We start from the raw sequence: 22,453 nt of genomic DNA, 5'->3' as shown, positions 1-22,453 counted from the left end.
CTAATGCCAAAATATAATCAGGTTCAGATGCACACCTGGACACCTTCCATGTGGAAAATATCTTCACACAGAGGGCCTGGATTGGACCTGGACCATGTTCAACACCATATTTTTTAAAGCATAAGAAATATGGCACTAAATATTGTACATTTTTAATTTAAATCCTTTAATACACAGAGAAACTTTCATGGATTTTTAGAAATTATATATTTCTTCCTTTGTTGGGGGAGACAGAAGATGAAGTCCTGGGAGAAGCAATGATACATGACATTTGGGAAGCATTAGAAAGTGACTGACAGGCAATTTAGAAAACCTCCAAAAGACACTGTTCTCAAAAACAGAAAATCAAGACTATAAAAAAAAGTAATAGAAGTACGACCATTGTATTTATAAGTTATAATCTCAAAATCCAAATTAGCAAAGAGGAGGTATGCGGGAATTTTCAAGAAAATCCCTTCTCGAAGCATACAGAGCCACAAGCAAGCGGGAAACAACCTCAATGGATCAGCATGAGTCCCTGTCCTGTCCTGGGCTTCACCACTGTCTGCCGTTAGTTCTCAACTTGCTCAGTCTGCTCAGTCAGTTCCTCCGCTTCCCGTCTTTGAAGGTTGGCTGGGGTTTCTCTCTGCTTCTGTCTTTCCTATGGTGCTTTGTCCTAGTTGGTTACACAGGACATCTACCCCTTTAAAACCATCTTACTGGTGTTTCAGTAGAGGATAGAGACGGTCTTTCGTGCCTTCTAATTTCTTAGCTTGCATTAGAAAACGTGGGACTTGTATGGATTGTACATGTCTTCCCCAAATGCACAGGTTCAAGATCTGACCCCAGTGTGATGGTATGTGGGGATGGGAAGTAGATAGGTTAGTTGAGGTCATGCTGGGGGGACCCATCTGATAGATTATACAGACGCACCATAAGAGATGTCAGGTATTCACAAGTCACACCAGAGAGCTCTCTTCCTGCCAAGACAATCTGCAGCGAGAAGGCTGCCCTCAGTAAGCCAGGAGAAGTGCCCTCACCCACCCAGCAGGCACCTTGATCTTGGACTTCCAGTTTCCAGAACTGTGAAGAACACGGGTCTACTGTCTAACCACCCAGTCTATGCTCACCATGATAGATAGGTCTGTGTCTGTGATCGAAAGGCCTCTATAGAGGAACTGGGAATGTAGCTTGGTGGTAACTGCCCACTTAGCACACATGAGGCCCCGGGTTCAATCCCCAGCACCAAAAAGAAAAAAAGAAACTTTATAGATATAAATGAGACAATATTTAATAATATAAGTGGGCCAGGTGAGGTGGTGCACACCTACCTCTAGCCCCAGCTACTCACGAGGCTCAGGTGGGAGAAATGCTTGAGTCTGGAGTTCACGGCTGGCCTAGGCAACTCAAAAAACAAAACAAAATTAAACCAAACCCACTGGGTGACAAAAACAGTTCTGAACTTTATTAGTGGCCAAACCGTCCACAGCTAAGTGGGGTGTCCGTGAACAATGAACTGACCAGGTCACAGGGCCCTCCTGACCACCGTGGCCCACTGCTCATAGGCTTCTGAGGGCTCTCGAATGGTTTTGTATTTTAGGGAACGTACTTATCTCATTATTTTATTGATCTATTTAAGAACACAAATGGAAACAGATGGTATTACTTCTTTCAGTGACATAAACCCCGGGGAACGCCATTTACTGGGAAAGCCCAGGATATGGGAAGCTGGGCTCTGCAGCTCTTCCACGTCAGCTGGAGATGTGGCCCCAGTGACATGCTTCTGGCTGACAGGCTGCAGGGAGGGAGAGGGGTACAGAATTGGGAGCACTGATCCACAAATGAGCTTGCTGTGTCTCAAAAGCTCCAGACTCGTGGAGTCCTTTTGGTGAGGACCTTGACGCAGCTGCCAAACACGGGGAACACCGTTTCCTGGGTCACTGGAGTTTGGGGAGATCAACCGTCATTCTGGTTAAAAAGGCCACCTCCCTTGAAGACCTGGGATGTCTGACTTTGGAGTCAGGGGTCTTCATCCTCAAGCCAGTAATTAAAAATACTGTGCTGTTATCGTTTGGAACTTGAATGTCTCCCAAAGGCCCACATGTTACAGGCTTGGTCTCCAGGGTGGCACAAGTGGGAATCTTTGAAGCGTGGGGCCTAGTACAAGGTCTTTAAGGGTACGCCTTTAAAGAAGATTGTGGCACCCCAGCCCCCTCCTCTTCTCCTCATTGCTGCCTGTCTTGTGAGTGGTTTTGCTTTGCTCTCGACTATGGACTGGAACCTCCAAAAGTGTGAGCCAAAACAAACCTTTTGTCTTCATAAGTTGATTCTCCTAGGTATCTGTTATAATGGCGCAACACTGACTAACATACGCCCCTCAGGACTGACTGAGCTCTCAATCCCTGCCTCACGCCACACACCGCCCTGAGAGTCTGAATGCGGTGATTACAGCCTTACATGGGACACGGGTAAAGAGAGGGAAGAGACAGTTGCGTCCAGCGTTAGAGCAACATGATACAAAAACAATTCATCACCATTTTCTTGACTTCAACTTGCTGTTATTTAGAGAAATGGATATAGACATTTGCACTCTTGTCAAAATTTCAGGAATTCCCAGGGACGAAACACCCACCCAAATCCCTCACCTCAAGCCAGCAAGAACTGAGAGATACCTACTAATTTCATGGGGGATAGTACTGACTTTCATTTTCCCTCAACAGAGCTGGATGTAGGATCTAAATTTAAGTGGCCTTCAGATTCTCATTTTTAGAGACCCATGTGCATTATAGGCTCTTAAATGTTTGCTGCTTTGCACTTGGGCGAGAGAAAGGCTGTGCTGGTAAGCAGCTTGCTCTCTTTGTCCTTCATTTAGATTCCCATTCAGCGCTAACTATTCTCCCAATTGTGAGAGCATGTGGATTTGGATTTCCTAAAGAAAAAAAAAATGTTCCTGTTCCAAAATCTGGTCCTAGGCCACTCAGAGAGGACAATGACAGGGAGACGCTCTTCATTCTCACTGCCAGGAGCTGGATACAGTCCAGCTACTGATTCTTTCACGATTGTGGGATGCTCTCCTTCTCCTGAGTTCCAGGAACTCTGGTCCTTAGGAAGTTTGCTCCTTTCTTGATCTTTTTTTAAAGTGATAACTACAAGTTCATCTTCCGAGACATTTTAGAGATACTTCCTCCTGGTTTCTAAGAAGCTTGCTTATTAACAAATTAAAAGAAACCCGGACCACCAACGTACCTGATGAAGATGTGCAGGCACTATGCAAACTCACAGGTAGTGAGTTTGTGCTCATTTTTAAAAGGACCAAGGACGATGATATTAACTGTCAACCTAATGCTGGCAACAGCAGCCTAGATTGCATGGTCCTTCCAGTGACCCTCAAATCACACCACATACTCTCTGGGCAGTGGTTCCTAGAAGCATCCTTCAATTTTCAAATTAATTCTCCTTAAAAGTTAAAAAAAACCACGAAATTTTAAAAGTATTTAAAAGTAGAAAGATTAGTGCAATGAACCTCAACTACTAATACATTTTCAACAACTATCATCACAATTCTCATGCCTGATAAGGAAGTTAGAGTGTCTCTCCAGAGAGGTTCCCTACTGGAGTTAGACAATATCATCAATCGATTGGCACGATCACCATGTCCTAACCTACAAGTGCCGTCTTAACCCACTGACACCGGTGCTGATGTTCACACATGTTTTGGAAGCTTTACTTCTGGTGGTGGTCATGAAGTCTCCTGAGATGAGAGGTGCAGGAAGCTCACACACCCTCTCCTCTGGGAGAGTTCAACTTCATCTAATTACAGACATAAACTCCAGGAGTATCTGGAGGCTTAATCAGTAGCAGGTTATGCAACCCTAATTAAAAATAACTTTCAAAAACACAAGACACCTAGTTGGAGAACACAAAGTTCTGAAACTCTTCAGGGTTTTGTTTTTCTTTAACTGATCTTAATTTCCATTGGCTTGTTTACCACTTAAACCCTGCTGGCAAGAATCCCGACACAGAGGAAGAGCCCTAGACGACGCATGGGGGCTGCGGGGCTTAGGAGCAGATGGATCCCAATCCGCACGCAGGCAAATGCCATTACACACATGACAGGCATTCAGCAGGCCATGATACTGCCCGTAGTTCTTGTAAGACCATGTATGCATGTGCACACGAGCATTCACATGTGCATGTCCCTACATAGATACTCAAAGCTCAGGAAGGTCCAGAGCCTCACGCTGCGGATGTCTGATCTCAATCCAGGACAGTCTCTCCCTTGGCTCCTCTCCTTCAGACACCGCCATCCCTCATTCATATGACCATCATTTCACATCCAGCCCTTAGCACAGACTGCTGCAGCCCAGAGGAGACCCTGAAGGGACTGAGGGGGCCTCTGCTATCTCCATGTGGCCATTCTCACCGTCCCCACCCAAATTCACCCTGCTAACTCAGCTGTTTTTAAGAAGCCGCGTTCATCCTCCAGAAGCTCACACGCCGGAAATGTACCCCAATTTCATATGTCGATGGTGTGAGGTGGGGGCCCTTTGGGAGGTGGTTAGGGTGAGGCCCCGTGATGGTATTATTGGCTTCACTGGAAAAGGCAGAGAGGCCTGGGCTAGGAGCTCGGTCCGTCTCACCATGTGATGCTTTCTGCTATGTTAGGACACGGCTTAAAGGCCCTCCCCAGATGCCCAGCAGATGTGGATACCACGTTCTCAGACTTCCCAGCCTCTAAGCCAAGAGCTAAATAAACCCCTATTTTTCTTTGGGGTCAGGGTAGGGAGTGCTTCTGACAAAAGCTCAGAAAGCTTGCTGGACAAATTCTGAAAGTGCTGCAACAGTAAACCTCTATTCTTTATAAATTATTGAGTATCAGGTATTTTGTTACAGCAACTGAAAATGAACTGAGACACAAATGATCCTAATAGAGTCAGACATGTGCTGTACGGGAATAGTGAGTCTACTACACAGGGAACCTGGGAAGGAGGTTCTGACACCAGCTAAGGTCTGGACACACTCCTTAAACAACAAAGTGCTTGAGCGGTTTCTCAGGGAAAAGCTTCCAGAATCCACTCCAGGAGGGTCAGGAACCAGCTTTTTAAGGATGGACACTTGCAACAAAAGCCAGCTTGTCCTATCAGTGGCCCCAGCGTTACATGACGACGGCCCCCAAAAGAAACACGCCACCTGTGAAGAACCAAGGTGACCACTGGCATCTGTGCGTCCCCCAGCCATCCAACCAACAGGAAATTTCCCCCTCCCCCTTCCCCTTCCTAGAAACAATGGCACTACCAACTGACCAGGGGGCGGAGCGGGGCTCCATTTTAGCCAGCTGTCTATGCAACAAAATATCTCCTTTTGCAAAACCCCATACTATGGATTTCTGAGCGTTTTGTTCCATCCCGGGGCTCCTGTTCCCCTGGGACAGGTGAGGAAAAGGAAGCAGGAAGTGGTGAAGCAAGTTTCCCAAGGTCACCAAGCTCTTCAGTGACAGAACCCGGGCAATCTGGCTCTGCAGTCTGTGCCCCGTGCCAGACCTCCTCCAGGAACCTCCGCCCCTAATCACTGGGACATTCTAGCTGCTTCCTCTGGTGCCCTGGGCTTCTTTGCTGGTTTCTGTGGCCTGGAAAACACCCATCCTGAGCTAGAAAACCTCCCTCTCCAGATCTCCCAAGCCCTGGCTCCCGGCTGTTCACCTGCCCGACAAACCCAGACTAGGTTCCTTAGGGAGTGAGGCTTGCTCTTTATCACCTGAGGTCCTGGCAGAGGTGACAGTCACAGCAGATGCTTTCAGGGGCAAGCTCCTGCCCTGTTCAGTGACTCACAGTATGCCCTCAATGTTTTGTTTGTTTGTTCGTTTGTTTTAGATAATGCCTTCAGAGAAAATGACAAGGAGCCAGCCCGAATAGCCTGACACTCTGACTCATTCTTTTTGGTGACTAAGAGTAAACGTAGCTCATTATAGTAGTGAATTCTTCTCCCAGAGACTCTCTCATCTGTCGTTTTTGGTTTTGGACATGTGATACGTGGCCTCGAGCTGAGCCTGTTCTCCATGTGATCCGTCTTCTCCCACATGAATAGGCAGGACTTTCCCCAGTAAAAGCTCCTGCCTTGCTTCGTCTGGGGACAGCCTGTGTGTCCGTTGGCCCAGCGCTGGCCTAATTTGCTGCAAAGAACAAGCCTCTCTCCACTCCTTTCCTCTTGGTTGCATTTATTGGCTTTGTGCTCACCAAGTGGCGAATTCATGACAAAATTCAGTTACAAAACAAATGACTCAGATGGAATTTTGCCCTCGGAAATTCCTGAGCTTGTGCTACTCACTCCCCACAGGAGTGGTGAGCGGCGGCAGCCAGTCCCAGGAGGGCTCTCCACGTTGCCAGAGTGGGTCCTGAGCAGATCAGGGGAAGTGACCCCTTACCGTGGGGCAGATAAAGCCCCATCTTGGGGTCTGACTCACGGGCCCTGCACTGCTGCTGTCCTGGGCAAGTGCAGGGCCTGGAGTCCGCTCCTAGAGCAGCTAACACGGTGGGGGGAGGTCACACCTCTGCTGCCCGGGCTGAGAGGTTGAAAGCAACCTCCGTCCAGGATGCCACAGGGCAGAGGTCAGGAGATGGAAAGAAACCTACGTCCTGAAGGGGAGGCTGGTCAGGGATGCCTGGCTACAGAAAGCCAGGGGAGATCTGGGAGATTCAGAGAAATCCATCTGGGCTGCTGGCAATTTAAGGTTTGGGAGACGGGAAGACAGTCCATCCTGCAGATGTGCAGGAAGGTCAAGGAACTCCAGGGGAAGTGTGTGCTGTTTTTATTCCAGGACACCCAGATGTGTCATTTCGTGGTTTCAACGCTTTGAAATTCTCTAACCACAGACCAAATTTGAAATCCTTACTTGAGTAATCAATCAGGGGATTTGCATTTTGACTAGACATTGCTTCCCAGGCCTTAGGAACTTGCGGTGGGGAACAGGCAATCTCTCCCGAGGAGAGCTCCTCTCCTCCATCAACGGCAGGCTTCTGACTCTTCTCCAGTGATGACAAGACGTATCCTGGAATTCCTAGACAGCTTTGGCGCGGATTCTTGCAGATTCTTCACTCTTTTAGGTATTTTCCCCCTGTACTTTTTTGGGGGAGTTGGGATGGGGTACCAGGGATTGAACTCAGGGGCGCTCCACCACTGAGCCACATCCCCTGCTCTATTCCGTATTTTATTTAGAGATTTTTCTTTTTTGTCCTGATGAGTTCACTCATGGTTCTGCACGCCTAATTTGATATTTTGTTGAAAATATTTTGGCACGGTAAACTTGAAATTTTTCTCGTAAAGACCTTTAAGATAGTTCTTACGGAGTTAACATGCAAGGGCCTCTCCCTCTCTTCCTATCTCTCTACTTTAAATCACTTGGCCTTTTGCTTATGTTAAGATAATTTTGTTATTCAAGGTCCCTTGGAGGTTTGTTATTTCAGCCAGTCCTGGCCGGAATGCAAACATCTAAGAGTTATCTCCTAAACTCATTTGAGACTCAGAAAAGGAAGGAAGGTAAAGGTTTTATGTGGTAAAGGTTTTCGCTCTGTCTGACCACGCTGCTACGTACGTAAGTCACCTTGCCTGAAAGCTCTGGTCGCAGCCTTTGGAAGACTGCAAATGAAAATCTTCAAGGTGACCTTCACTTGTTCCATTTTCTCAGCAACATGATTTGGATTCAACTATCTTCTTAAAAACTGGTGAATTTATATTACTCAATGTTTTGTCTCAAGACTAAAATTATGCAAGGTCTATGCTCAAGTGCAGCAAGTTAAGGGTTTTTCTTTGATAAATAGCTTGAAATGATGATGACGCTAATATCTCAGTTCTCGTGGGTAGTCTAGGAAGAAGAGTTAAAAATAAATAAGAAGCTATATGTGGGACAACTGTTTATAGGTGCACTGTTCATGTAATTTGAAGTCTGAAAGTTACGTGGGAAATAAACATCTGAGTCATTTCTAAGTCAGTTCAAATACTGAAGTATCAATTGCTAAATATAAATCCAAGTACTCTTGGCTTCTTTAAAAAGACAGTATATAAAAAGTCTGTTTATAAAAGCATTTTCATATTTTTGGCATAGGGAAAAGCAATTTAAGACTGCTTTCTTCTTGGGTCTTCATTAACAAGCAAGGTGACCAAGAGGGAAATTCAAGATGGCGCTGACATCTGCTCAGCCCTGGTGAATGGCATCCCCATGGTGGGAGCAGGCATGAGGGAGGTCACGTGGCAAGACAGAGAGTCAGGAGTCAGCTCCCTCCGCACAGCTCACTCTCTTGGGAACTCAATCCCTTCTGAGGGCGGTTCTCCCAGTGACCTAATCATTTAAAGCTTCCACCATCATAACACCGGAACACTGAGGATCAACCTTCCAGCACATGAACCTCTGGGGGACAGACCACATTGGAACCACAGCATGCATTAGCAGGGACAATATGTGTAGCACTGTGTGGTCACCTCCCCGTGTGATGACAAGGGACCAATTCATCATATAACTGGTGTACTTTGTAAGAGAAGAATCTCAAGTCAGTTCTGAAGTCCAACGGTGTTTCCCAACAAATGTTAGGAGATTCAATTAATTTCAATAGATTTTCATAAATGCATTACACGATACCAGTCTCTGGGTATTTCACGGAAAGCTAAGATTTTCTTACTTTCCACAAGATCTAATTTATCATGTTTGCCATATTAAAAATAGGCTTGGGGAGAAAAAGATGTTTTTTAAAAAGTTACATGTTTTCTCATATGTGGAAGACAGAGAGGAAAAAGGAAAGTGGGGGGGACTGGGGTCCTAGCTCAGCGGTAGAGCGCTCGCCTTGCACGTGTAAGACCCTGGGTTCGATCCTCAGCACCACATAAAAATAAATGAATAAAATTAAAGGTGTTGCATGCAACTACAACTAAAAAATAAATATTAAAAAATAAAAATAAATTTAAAAAAGGAAGGGGGGGCAAAGATCTCATGAAAATCAAAGGGAGATCAGTAGAATAGAGGAAAGGGATGAGGGGGTAGGATGAAAGGAAGGAGGGGGAATGTGCAGGGGAGTGATATCAGCCAAATTATATTGTTATATCAAATGCCTGTATAAATATATAGACAAATCCTACCTAAGCACAACTTATAATGATTCAATAAAATATGTGGGAGAAAAAAACCTGACTCTTTTCCTTGTAAGTTAGAGGAGACAAAGAGAAAGCCTGAAATCCAGGAAGCCAGGGAGGGAGGGGGTTCCTGAAATATCTTCCGATTAGGGGAGAAGAAGTATCTGTTCAGGGCTGGTCATGAGTGAGGTGCTTTTCATGCGTGGACACCCTCACCATCACCTACCACTGTAAGTATAATAGTTCCCACTTTGCAGGTGAAGCAACTGAGGCTCGGTATTGCAGGAATAGCCCCAGTTGTGTGAGGCCAGAGCTCTGCCACAAGGGGACCCTTTCCTTCACGCCATGCCATCCTGGCTGGCTGAGCATCAGAGCAATGAACTCGTGGAGTTTCTGAGAAAGGATTTAATCAGCCACCTGGACCTGGTTAATCTTCAGGGCAAGGGACCTCTTCCTTCCTTGATTCCCTGAGCCAAGACAGTTCTGGACTCTCTGGAGGTTATAAGGGACGCCACGGTGTCCAAGCACAACCCGGGAGCAAGTGTCATTCTTAACTCACATCCGCGACACCAAGGCCTCCCTGGGGAGTAAAAATGGAGGAGGCAGAGAACCTACCACACATGTACACTTTTCCAGTTCCAAAACATTTCAGAGATTTCTCTGAAGTTTTAATTCACTGGTAGAAACCCACTGAAGGCTGAATTTTAAAACTTCATCTAGCTTCCAGAACCAGCACCGAGGACTATGTATTGGCTGAAAGAGGAGCAGCCGATGACATTCTGCATTCTCCAGGAATTTGTGAGATCATCCTTCTCATCATAGACATCCAGAGTTGGGTGGAGAAGCAACAGTTGGCATTAATTTATTTGAAATATCTGGTGAGAGCTTGCCTTGTGCAGAACTCTGTGGTAGGCAGGATAGGGGTGAATAAAAACCATACAAAAAGAGGTGGCTAAGAAAGGAGGGTACAGTTGTCAGGGGGACAGACACAGTGCTACCATTGCTAGTGAACATAATAGAGATAAGAAGAGGATGTGATCTGTGTGGGCCGAAATCACAAGGTGAGTTACTGCCAGTCACGTTAGACACATTTAAAAGGCAAGCTCAGTGGGATTTAAAATACACACATATTTGCATACATCCTATCTTGCTGACCAAAGTCTACATTTTTGTGAGACTTACATGTATTAACTAGTCGCAGAACAGGTGTCAAATAAAAAGCTGCCTGATTGACTCAAGCATGTCAGATGGTGACTAAGATTCGAATGTTAGCCTTTGAAGAGCTGAGAATGTATTTTTAATTTAATATTTCATGCCCTTTATTAGTACTTTTCTGAGATTCTGAACAGACACCTGATGTAAGTCCTGAAGAAGAGCACAACAACCAAACCTAACACAGGATGGAAAGATACCAATTGAAGCCAAACCCCAAACCCTTTAAACATGGCATCCTGCCTGGGTTCAGTCTGCAAGGGGTCACTTACCTTTGCTTCTACAAATAACCAGTGACTTTTCATTTAAAGGGAAAACCAAGAGAGTGGGGTAAGGGGCAGGTTTCTACAGTAATATGTCAGCGGCTCTGAAACAACATGGCGGGCCATCTTCTTCCCAGAATGCACTCTGCCTCTGGCAGTGTCTGGGCTTCAAGGCTCTGTGGGTCTAAGTCAGTCTGTGAGTGTCTGAGCCAGTGCAGACCTCACTCAGGTTTTGAATAAATCCATGGACCAGTTCTGACACTTTAAAAGTAATACTATGCCTACACAGAAACACTTACCACCTACCGGCAGTATGATCTAGGAATTTGATCTGCGTGTGTTATCAATTTCTTCACCTGACAACAGGGATAATAATGTGTTCATCTACTTCACAAGGTGATGAAGTGAGATAATGCAAACAGGTGGCTTAAAAGTTTCTATGACAGACTGGGTACTCTTTATCTGAAATGCTTGGGGACAGAAGTGTTTCAGATTTGGGAAGTTTTTGGATTTTGGAACATCTGCGCACACACACAATGAGATGTCAGGGAGTTGGGACTCATCAACACACAAAATTCATTCATGCTTTAGGTACAAATTATATAGACTGAAGGTCGTTTCATACCACATTTTCAGTGCACCTGCATTTTGACCAGGGCTCCTCACCTGAGGTCAGGTGTGGAACTTTCTAGAGGTAGTGTCTTGTCAGCACTCACAAAGTTCTGAATTTTGGAACACATCGGACCTCAGATTCGGGAAGTTTAGCCTATATTATTCCCTCCTCAGAAGTTCTTAATCAACTTTTAACATTCCTTATATTATAAAACATTGTGCTCTTACAAAAACACAGGAATGTATGGCTTATGTGAAAGAGCACACGTGCAGATACCACCTGGAGACAGGAAATGAAGCCTTGGCAGCCACCCAGAAGACCCTCCTGTGGCCTTCCCATCTGTCTCCTCTGTCTGGCCTAAAAAGAAACACAGCTCGGTCTTCTCACATACTTTAATATTCTTTCAAGGTGGCCTTAAGTAGCTTAATGCCTGGTGAGTGCTCAAGAACTGTTGGCTTGTACTTTTGCTTATTTATTTTTTTAGAAAACAAAGGGCTCAGTCAAGCAGCCTTCCTCTGCCTCATGTCACACTTACACGTAGAACAGGTGTCAAATAAAGGGTGTTACACGCAACACCTTTCTCTCTAGGCCATCTCAGGGCATAAGCAGCCTGCTGCTACCTCTCCAAACACGGCTGGTACCTTAAAAGCATGATGGGTTAGTAACCCTGGCGCCTGCACGTGAAATGCATGTCCCCCCAGTCTCAGACCAGTTAGCGCTTTCTCATTCGCCTTGTCAACGTGCAGGGTTAATGATTACCTCTTGATGATTGGATTTGTCCAGAACCTTTTTTTTTTTGTTTTTTCCCACTGCCCAGGATTGGCCACAGGGTCTCACACAGGCTAGGTGAGCATTCTGCCTCTGAGCTCAATCCCCAGCCCCTATCCAGAACTTATATGGAAAAAAAAATTACTTTTGGAAGAAAAAAGTGGAGAACTAGAGAGTCAAGAATGAAGTCTGTCTGCACACCATCCTTGCCGGTGACCTGATGACACATCAGGGCAGCCCCACGCCACCCCAGCACATCTTGCTCCGCACATCCTAAGTAGAAGATTCACACTGGGTTGCTTACCCAGCATGCATCTGCTCTAGTCACTGCTTGGTGGAACTGTGGGGGTTCTCCGCCCTTAGGCCTCACTCTGAATGCAGCAGGAGCTGGGGTGGGCAGTTGCACTGAGCAAGACACAAGCTCTCTTCCCAGTGGTGGTCCCCTGCATCTTTCTGCTCCCTGCCCCAAGTCCGCTACACTCAGCCCAAGGGCCAGTGCAGCCTGGAAACGTGTGGATGGAAAGCAATGGGGACGGGAGCCCTGCTGTCCACAGAGGTGACCTCAAACTGGACACACCTTTCTGGTGGCCTTTCTTCCTCCTTGAGTTTGCATCACACCTGTTTCCTGAGATGAACTCTGAATAAACCACCTGCCTCCAAATCCACGTCTCAGGCTCTGCTTACAGGCAACACCAACCATGTGTGGAAGGGAGAAGGTGTGGCTTCAGAGGATTTCTCTAGGATGCAGAGTCAAGTGCGATAAAGATGAGGGTGGGGAGGGGGAGGGAGGGGGAGAGGGAGGGAGAGGAGGAGAGGAAGGGGGAGGAGGAGAGGGAGGAGGAAGGGGAGGAGGAGAAGGGGGAGGAGAGGGAGAGGGAGGGGGAGGAGGAGAGGGAGAGGGAGGGGGAGGAGGAGAGGGAGGAGGAGAGGGAGGGGGAGGGGGAGGGGGAGGAGGAGGAGGAGGGGGAGGACGGCGGGCAGCATGGTGGTGGTGGGGCTTTTCTGGGTTCTACCTGGGAAACTTCTCTCAGTTTGGATGTGAAATGCCCCTCCAAAGGCCCATGTGCTAAAAGCTTGGACCTCTGCTTGGTGCTATCAAGAGGTGGCGGGAGCTTTGAGAGGTGGAGGCTAGTGGGAAGACTTAGGTCACTGGGGGTGTGTCCCCAAAGATGATTACGAGGCTCCAGCCCCTTCTTGTCTCACATTTGCTTCCTGAACATGAGGCCAGCAGCTGTGCTCCACCACACATTCCCTGCCATGACCTGCTCCTCACCACGCGCCTGAAAGCAATAGGACCAGCCATGAACTGAGACCAACAGCCAAGACAAAACTTTCCTCTTTTTAAGTTAATTACCTCAGGCATTTTGTTAGGGTAATGAAAACTGATTGACACATACCTTAACCAGCTGTGTGGCTTTACGGTTTCTCAAAATAAATAAATAAGAAAAATAAATAAAAGATACACAAGTCTTTAGCTTAACGGTTCTCTGGTAGTGTAAAAGCAGTTTGGGGTTAAGTCTGTCTCAAGACATGATAGCACTTGATAAGGATGGAAAGAAAAAACAACTTTCATTAAGAAGCCATCCATATACCCAAAGTACTTAAAATCAGCATACTATAGTGACACAGCCACATCAATGTTTATATATAGCAGCTCAATTCACAATAGCTGAATTATGGAATCAGCCTAGGTACCCTTCAACAGACAAATGGATGAAGAAAATGTGGTGTAGATACACATTAGAATATTACTCAGCCACAAAGAAGAATTAAATTATGCTATTTGCCCATAAATGGATGGAATTAGAGACTATCGTGCTAACTGAAATAAACCAGTCCCCCCAAAGCAAAGGTAGAATGTTCTCTTTGATATTAGAATGCTAACTCACAATAGAGGGTGGGGTGGGAGGAAAGAATAGAAGTTCATAGAAGTTCATTGCATTAGACAAAGGGGAACAAAGGGAAGAGAGAGGGGATGGGAATGGGAAAGACAGTAGAATGAATCGGACGTAACTTTCCTATGTTCATATATAAATACAGGACCAGTGTAACTCCATATCGTGTATAACCACAGAATGTGAAGTTGTACTCCCTGTATGTATGATATTCTGTCATGTGTAACTAACAAGAACAAATAAAAAATTGGAGAAAAAACCCCCATCCAGTTGTCTCTTTTACCAAATGAGGGCTTTGTCCCTAACCTGGGAGGCAGTTTAGCTTGGGTTAAAGTTCTGGCCCTGGTGTGAGTCAGATCAATTTGGATTCCAGCTTTATACCCCTTAGTCACCAGGTGACCTTACACAATTTTTTAAACCTCTCTAAGACTCCGTTTCCTTGTATGTAAAATAGGTGTAAGAACAGGTTTTTTTTGTTTGTTTTGTTTTTAATTGTAGGAGTAGCTGTGTAGCTATGGGAATGTGTATGCAAATCAGCACTGTGGTAAATAAATGCTCAATAAGATGGGCTCAAACCCCGGCAACTGCTGTTACTGTGACGATGGTTTTGTTGGGTGAGTTGTTGTTTTAGAGCAGGGTTTCTCAGCCTTGGCACTACTGATATTTTGAGTTAGATAATTCATTTTGGGGGAGGTGGTGAGGGTGGGAGGTCCCATGTAGTGTAGGATTTTTAGCAGCATCTCTAGCCTACCCCAAAGGATGCCAGTAGCACCTTAACCCCCACATCCCAACATGTGACCCCAGTAATACTCACAGACATCACCAAATGTCCCCTGGAGGTATGTATGTGTCTGTGTGTGTGTTGGGGGTGCTGGATAAAATGCCCTGGGTTGAAGACAACTGAGTAGAAAAATTAGTTTCTAATGCTGGCCCTGTCGATTCCTGATTCTGAAATGTAATTGACCTGGTGACAAATGCCATCCTGCTATCCAGGTGTGTGCTCGCTACTTTATAGTCTGGTATCCTGATATTCCCGTCTACTAACAGAACAGCAATTCCTGGTGGGGACAAGTTTTGACTGGATGCTCCCGGGCAGTCAGGAGAGAGCACACATTATCCCTGGGGATGTGTCACTAGGAGGGGCTCTGGGGTGGCTCAGACCAAAGGCTGCCTCCCTCTCTATAGAGATGTGAACTCAGAGGTCTCAAGGGATGTGGAGTTTTGGGGAAAACGAACAAAAAGAACTTAGTCTCTTCTGCTCTTGAGCCAACCAAGGAGGGAGGTCTCCTGGCAGGGGCAGAGAGAGAAAGTGGAGCCGTCAGCTCAGCATCCAGGACTCACAGGATCATAAACTGGTGCTGGGCACGGCTGTTAGAGAAACCTTTTGCACATATTTACAGTTCCTTTTGGATTTTCTTGCTGCTGTTTTTTTTGTTTTTTCCCAAAAATCGATCTGATTTTATTTCTTTTTATCCACGTGGAACCTGGCTTTGGATACTTAGAGCTCACCTTTCTATACTTCCATTATTTCTAACAACCAGTCACAGAACTTCTTAGGCTTTTCCCCCTTAGCTGTCATGTGATCTGCAGATCATGAGTTGGCTTCTTTCAATCCTCATAATGTTAACAGATTTCTCTTGAGGGGCTTTGATGGCCAGGGCCACAGGTGCAGTGGAGAAACAGAAGCCCGAAAAGTGGGCATTCCTGTTTCTGATTTTTAAAAAATTTTTAATATTTCAGCAGTAAAAATGAGCCTTGGTCCACTTTTTTTTTTTTTTTGGTCTTATTTGTTTTTGTTGGTATCAGCACTGTTTATTAAGATGAGAAAACTCCTTTTCTATTGCTAATGTTTTTATTGTAGTTCAAGGACAGGTGCTGAATTTTGTAATGTGATTTTTCTGAGATTCCTGAAGTGTGTACTTTCTTCTTTAATTTGTTAATATGAATGAGGAGCCAAGTCCAGGGGTGTGAGGTCAGGTGCCCCCCCACCTGCCTTCTCTGGCACAGACTGGCTAAAATGGTAATGTTTCTTTCCGAGTGCCTGGAAAAACTGTGATGAAAGACAATTTGATCTATTATTCAATTTATTTAGTGCCTACAGGTTTATTTGGAGTTCTATTTCTTCTTCAATCCATTTTGATTAGTCACGTTTTTCTAAGGACTTATTTCATCTAAACTTTAAATTTTATCTGGTAAAGTTACCTATCTTGCTCTCTTACTGCCTTTTGAAATGCTGTCATCTTCATTTATGACACATTTTATGTGTCTTTTCACCTTTTTTTTTTTTTTTTTGGATTTGTTCACCAGGGAGTCTACTGGTTGATCTTTTGTATTGTATCTTTTCTATTTTATTAGTCTCAGCCCCTGTCTTTGGTATCATCTTTCTTCTACTTTCTTTGGGTTTATTCTTTGGTTCTTTTGCTTAGTTTCTGAAATTAAGTGTTTAAATCTTTGTTCTTTTCCTATATGAACACATGTAAGGCTGTGAATTTCCCTGTCTCCCACCAGTTTTGACATGGAGCTTTTAGTTCTTTTTTGCTCTGAATATTTAAATTTCCATCGTAATCTATTCTCTTACCCAGGAGCTGTTTAGATGCATGTTTTTAAACTCTACAGGAATGCTTCAGTTTATCTTTTGGCTGCTGCCTTTGATCAGCATTTGCTTTCATGGTGATCTCCCTTCAGCTTTTGCTTTTTGTTAAACAACTCCAACTCAGGTGTCCCCATAAGGCATTTTACCCCCCCCCCCCTTTTTTTTTTATAAATCAGCAACTGCTTTACGGGGAAGGGAGCTTAAAAAATTTCATCACCTCCTGAAAAATCAGCAATGCATTATAATATGCTTTATCCAAGATCAAATTAATTTATTTGTAGTGGGGGGGCCTTTCTGAGAATTCAGTCCAAAATACTGCTGGGGATAGAGGTCTCAAGGCTTTGCTCTTAAATATAAATCACAAAGGACACCTGGAATTTGAGCGAAAATGTTTATGTTAAAGAGGGATGCCGTGACCAAAAATAAAATAAAAGATTCTAGTAGAAACACACACACACACACACACACACACAACTTTCAAGTAAAGGTAAACAGTATGCTATGAAAAAGGAACAGAGAGTAAGAACCGTTGAAAGTAAAAAAAAAAAAAAAGATCACCAAAGTAGAACAAGTCCTGGATATACAGGGTGGAATAGAAGCTTGAGAAAGTATTCCAGAAACCAGAAACAAAAGAACAAGACAAAAGAAGGAAAACAGGAGAATAAAGGAGAGTAAAATTTAAAAAGAAAGAAAGTTACCCAGAGCTGAAGGACAAGAGCCTTTAGATTGCAAATGTCAACCAGGGGGTAAGAACAGTCAATATTACAGGTACACAAATGGGACATTCTAGAACATCAGGGATACAGAGAATATATAAAATAAATAAAATATTCTGAAAAATAAAAGGTTGTATCTGAAAGAATAAGAATCAGAACTCATTTGACTTCTCAAAAACACTCAGTGCTATGATAATATCCTCAAACTTTTGTGAAAATCATTTTAAACATGGAATTGTATATTCAAGGAGACAAATCGATTTTTACTCAGACAAAAAAAAATCACAGAAAAATAAAGTTGTGGGATGCAGAAATTCCTGGGGGGCGGGTATTCAGGAAGTATCTAAGGAAGTTTCCTCAGGACACGACAGCAGGTCCAGAGGTGGTGTCATACATATTCCAGGAACAAAAATACTACTACTGTAAGAAGATATCGCAGGAATAAAAGAAGAACAATCTAAAACAATTAAATGCTCCAGGAAGGAAAGAAAAAGACTACACAAGAACTGTAAGAACATATTGGCTCTATAGAGAACATCATTGCAGAGACTCAACATTGTGGGTCCTCTTTACTAAGTGAATTACACAATATGCTGGGAGCAGTGGGGGGACTGGAGGGAGAATCTTGCCTCCAGAGCAGGAAGCAAAGAGTGAACACCTCACATTAGTAACAAAAGCTGAAGCAGAACTAAGATCCACCTTGGAAATCTAAAAGTGCTGTAGGACAGGCAATGGCTATTTTCAATGCAAGATTTTCTCTACTGTTTGACATTTTAAAAGACACAGATATTTAACTTGATAGAATTTTAAGTAAACAAATGCAAATGGCCAAAGATGTCATGCAAATTCAAGGACAACCATATTAAAATAAATAATAAACAAATTAATAAAGAATAATAAATAAATAATGAAATAATAAAATAAAGTTCCCATATTAAGATACCTATTTTACTTAAACTGAAGATTAAAAAAAAAACTTTTAATATTTAGTACTAGTGAGGTCATGGTAGTTTGAATGCTCTCATATAATGATGCTGAGTTTAAAATAATCTAATCTTTCTGGATGCTTCTGGTCATTTGTGAAAGATGCCAATCAAATTTCTGTTTCTTTTGACATGGTAATTTCATTTTGTTCCATGGAGATAATAAAAAATGTTCATTAATATTAATGTGCATTAATTGGGCCTATGTTTTATTTAAATTATGGAGAAGTCATATGTAAATTATGGTATATCCATTCAAAGGATGGTTCTCTAGTCATTAAAACAAAAATTCTTGAAGATCAAGGAAAAAACTTATGAGAGAGAGAGAGAGAGAGAGAGAGAAACCAAAATAGTACACAACACTCTTCAGGAAGGCTGAAATTTCAGTTTTCAGCATTGAAGGCACTGAAGGTCAATTGTTAACCTTCAATTGTAAAATTCCAAAATCTAGACAAAACTTTAAAAACTCTTGTTGTCCCTTGCCCACCCCAGAGAGTGAGAGTCCACAATATGACCCCAAAATGTTCAGAATCTAATAAAAAATTAGCAAGTACATGGAAAAGCAGGAAAATGTGAATCACCGCCAGGAGGAAAATCAGTCAATATGAGCAGACCCAGAAATAACAGAGAGAATGGAATTTGCACATAAGGATTTAAAAAAGCTATTCATGGATGCCCAAGGATTTAAAAGCAATCATTTTAAGAAGAGAGAAATCTAAGCCATAAAAAGGGAACAAGAAAGACCCACAGAAAAGAAAAAAATACTCCATCTGAACCAAAGCTCTGGTTAGATGAGATCATCAGAGGAGACCTTGCAATAGGAAAGGTCACGGAACTTACAGAAACAGGAACAAAAGCTACACTAACTGAAATAAAAAGGGAAAAGACACTGAAAAGAACTGAACAAAGCTAAAGTGATCTGTAAAGATTAAAATCCTAAGAGCAGCCAGAGAACTATTCACCTGTGTGTAATAAATTTTTCTCAAATAAAACTCCGATTTACACAAAAGAATAAAGAGCAGTAACATGAAGTTTTCTTTCTCAGTTTTTAATTTATTTGAAAGACAATTAGCTGTCTACACGAAAACAATAACGATGCCTTGTGAGGCTCATAACCTTCGTTAAAGTGAATTTCCACAATAGCTCAAGAACTGAGCGTGGAAATGGAAGTTTATTGTTTGAAGGTGTCTTACTATGCAAAAAAGATACAAAATACCACCTGGAGGAAGATTGTGATAAAAGAAAGATGAATTCAGAAAAATTCCAGAGCAATAAAATAAGGAAATATAGTTTAAAAGCAAATAGAGCCCACAAAATGAAATTTTAAAAAGACGACAGAGCCCAAACTCAACTCAAAAGACAGCATGAAAGGAGGGAAGAAAAAACAAAAAAATAGATGGAGAAATGAAAAACAGGTAGCAAAAATGCCAGGTTAAATCCAACCATGTTTATAGTTATATTAAAACAAAATCCTAATTAAAATACTGACACCCGCCATATGCTGCCTACAACAAACCCCATTTATTTTAAATATAAAGAAATATTTAAAATAAATATTTTATTTATAAAATATAAAGTAAAAGGAGAGAAGAAAGATACACTCCTAGATACAAACAGCAGGAAGCCAGAATGTCATATTAATATCAGATAAAATAAGCTTTATGCTAAATAGTGGCAGATAGAAAGAATGCCATTACATAATGATATATGTCAATTTTTGAAGAATACAGGTTTAATGATCCTAAATGTCAATTTTAAAATAAATTGATCAAAAACTGATAGCATGGAAAGGAGAAAGAGACAACCCCATTATACTGGGAAATTTGCAGTATTTGCTATAAAAGTAGACAAAAACCCAGTAAGGGTATAGAAAACTTAGATAACACTACAAACCACTTTGACCCAATTGTCAATTACAAGATTATCTACCCCCAACTGCAAAATTCACATTCTTTTGGGGACACAAGAAACATTCACCAAGTTGTTCTCCATATGGGTTCTTAAAATCAGTCTCATTGGCTTGAAGATGGCTGAAATGATACATAGTACGTCCTGAAACTATAAGAAGTTAGAAATCAAACCACAATGACTTGAAACAGTTACATACCACAAAATTAAACAACAACAGTATCTATGATCAGTGAGTCCAAGAAGAAATCATATAGGAAATTAGAAACCTTTGAAAGTAGAATACAATGAAAAAAATGTGATCTATTGAATTTGTGGACTCTGGTGGTGTAGCTCAGTGGGAAGGAAGGTGTTTAGTATGCTGAAGCCCCTGGATTCAATCCACAGGGGGGAAAAGTATTTTAAAGGAAAATTATGAGACTTTAAATGCTTATATTATAGACCCATCAAGGGGCATAAGATTCCCACTTTCATGGAATTGAGAAAAAAAAATCAAATTAAACTCAAAGGAGAGGAAAGGGAATAAAAGATTGGAAATCAGCAAGAAAGAAAATGAACAAACAATAAAAAAAGTCAATGAAGCTAAAATCTGGTTGTTTGAAAAGATCAGTAAAATTGATAACTCTGTATGAAAAGTGATCATAAATAAAAGAGACAATTTTTAAGATGATCAATACTGGGAATCAAAGAACTGTAGCACTCCTATAGACACTTAAAGGATAATCAGGAAATACTGTTAACAACGTCAGGCCAATACATTAAACAATGCCCATGAGATGGCTTGAAAGACAAATTATCAAAACTGAGAGAAGAAGAAAAAAACATGAACAGTCCCGGCTCTATCAAATATAGGAACTTTGAAACTGAAACTCTGCCCACAAAAGGCAGATGGATTTGCTGCTGAATTCTATACTTAAAGGAGAAATAATAATTCTATCCTAATGTGTTCAGAATAAAAAAGAAGAAGCATTCCACCATTTATTTGAGAAGGTCAGCTTTACCCTGATTAAACAAAACAAAGACTTAGGAAAACCACAGACTGCTAGCTCTCATGAACATAAATATGAAAATCCTTAATAAAATGTTAGCAAATTCAATCCAGAAATATCTAGAGTATAATACAGCATGATCAAATGATGTTTCTCCCAGAAAATGAGTTTGGTGAAACATTCCAGAGTCATTAAACTGCAATCCATTGTATTAAAAGAGTAGAATCATCTCAGAGATTAAAAAAATAATTCATAATATTCCTCATCCGTTCATGATTTTTAAATAAAACCAAATGAAAGGCAACTTCCCTAATTTAAAAGTATACCACTGAAAAGCTGCAGCTAACATTATACGTAATGGTGAAACCAGGATCAAGGCACGGATGTCTACTCTATGTCTACTTAACACTGTGCTGTATTATAAACTGCTCTTACAGACATACTAGGTAACTAGCACAATCAAGCAAGACCTAAAAATAAAATGCAGATTGGAAAGGAAGAATTAAGTCTTTATTTGCTGGCAACATGATGGTATCTGTATGCCTATCCTAAGGACAACGTTGAGAAAACAAAAATTACTTGCACTTCTATGTATTAAAAGTAGTGGGGTAAAATACATATCCACATATACTTGTGTGTGTACTACGTGCATGTGTGCGTGCGTGCATGTGTATGTATGAGTGTGTGTGTGTGTGTGTGTTTGTATTATGTATGTGTGGTGTTTGCTGGCCTCTAGTCGGCTCTGGACAAGAAGGTGGGGGAAGGACACTGAAGGGTGGAGACTCACAGAGAGGACATCATACACAGACATGAGAGTCCACAGGTCACAGGACAGGGAACCACAGGGAACCTTATCCAAACTAACATCTGGAAAATGGGATACATATGTCAAACTTTCCCCAGTCATAGTTCATTCTAACCCCCGAAAGGGAACTGGTGTCTCAAGATCTTGTCACACCCACCCCTTGTGACCAGGTCCTTAGAATTCTCACAAAGGAAATGTGCTGAGGGCTGTACAAAGGGTAATCAAGTGCATAAGGTGGAGGATGTGAAACTAATTGGAGAACAAGGAACCCCAAACCCTTAAAACCCCCAAGCTTTGTAAGGACGGTGCAGTTCTTCCCGGAGCGGTCCCCACAGTGTCTGCACTGTAGCTAGCCCCACTTCTCACTCTTCTAGTAACCTCCTGTCTATTTCTTGTGTGATGCCATTGAAATTCTTCCTGTGAGATCACAGGAACAGAGGCTATAGAGCCACCCGTCCTGGGCTCCGTGGGCAGGTCCCCCCTGCAACAGAACCCAGCCCTGGAGCACGGAAGCCTGTGCTTTACCACTGAGCTACACCCACAGCTTCTAGACTTTTCAAATCCCCAAGATGTTTTTCAGTTAATCTGAATTTATGAAGCTTGCTGAATGAC

General features: G+C 42.7%; 1 protein-coding gene, 1 non-coding gene and 1 pseudogene across 12 annotated transcripts in view; all 3 read right to left on the bottom strand.

The window, feature by feature from the left end:
* The window catches only part of Phactr1 (phosphatase and actin regulator 1), a 497,389-nt gene that overhangs the window by 130,207 nt on the left and 344,729 nt on the right, over positions 1 to 22,453 (bottom strand). The gene's annotated exons all lie outside the window — the stretch shown is intronic.
* The window catches only part of LOC124098524 (large ribosomal subunit protein uL30-like), an 86,922-nt pseudogene that overhangs the window by 26,011 nt on the left and 38,458 nt on the right, over positions 1 to 22,453 (bottom strand).
* On the bottom strand, positions 4,762 to 4,825 carry LOC124098702 (U7 small nuclear RNA). The gene has a single exon (XR_006853675.1). It is a non-coding gene; the product is annotated as a U7 small nuclear RNA (small nuclear RNA).

The sequence above is a fragment of the Marmota monax genome, unplaced genomic scaffold (assembly GCF_021218885.2).
Source record: "Marmota monax isolate L192 unplaced genomic scaffold, Marmota_monax_Labrador192_F-V1.1 WCK01_AAM20220418_F8-fsc00029, whole genome shotgun sequence".
Lineage (NCBI taxonomy): Eukaryota > Metazoa > Chordata > Mammalia > Rodentia > Sciuridae > Marmota > Marmota monax.
The sequence above is the reverse complement of the archived record's forward strand: the minus strand, read 5'-3'. Positions and strand labels throughout refer to the sequence as shown.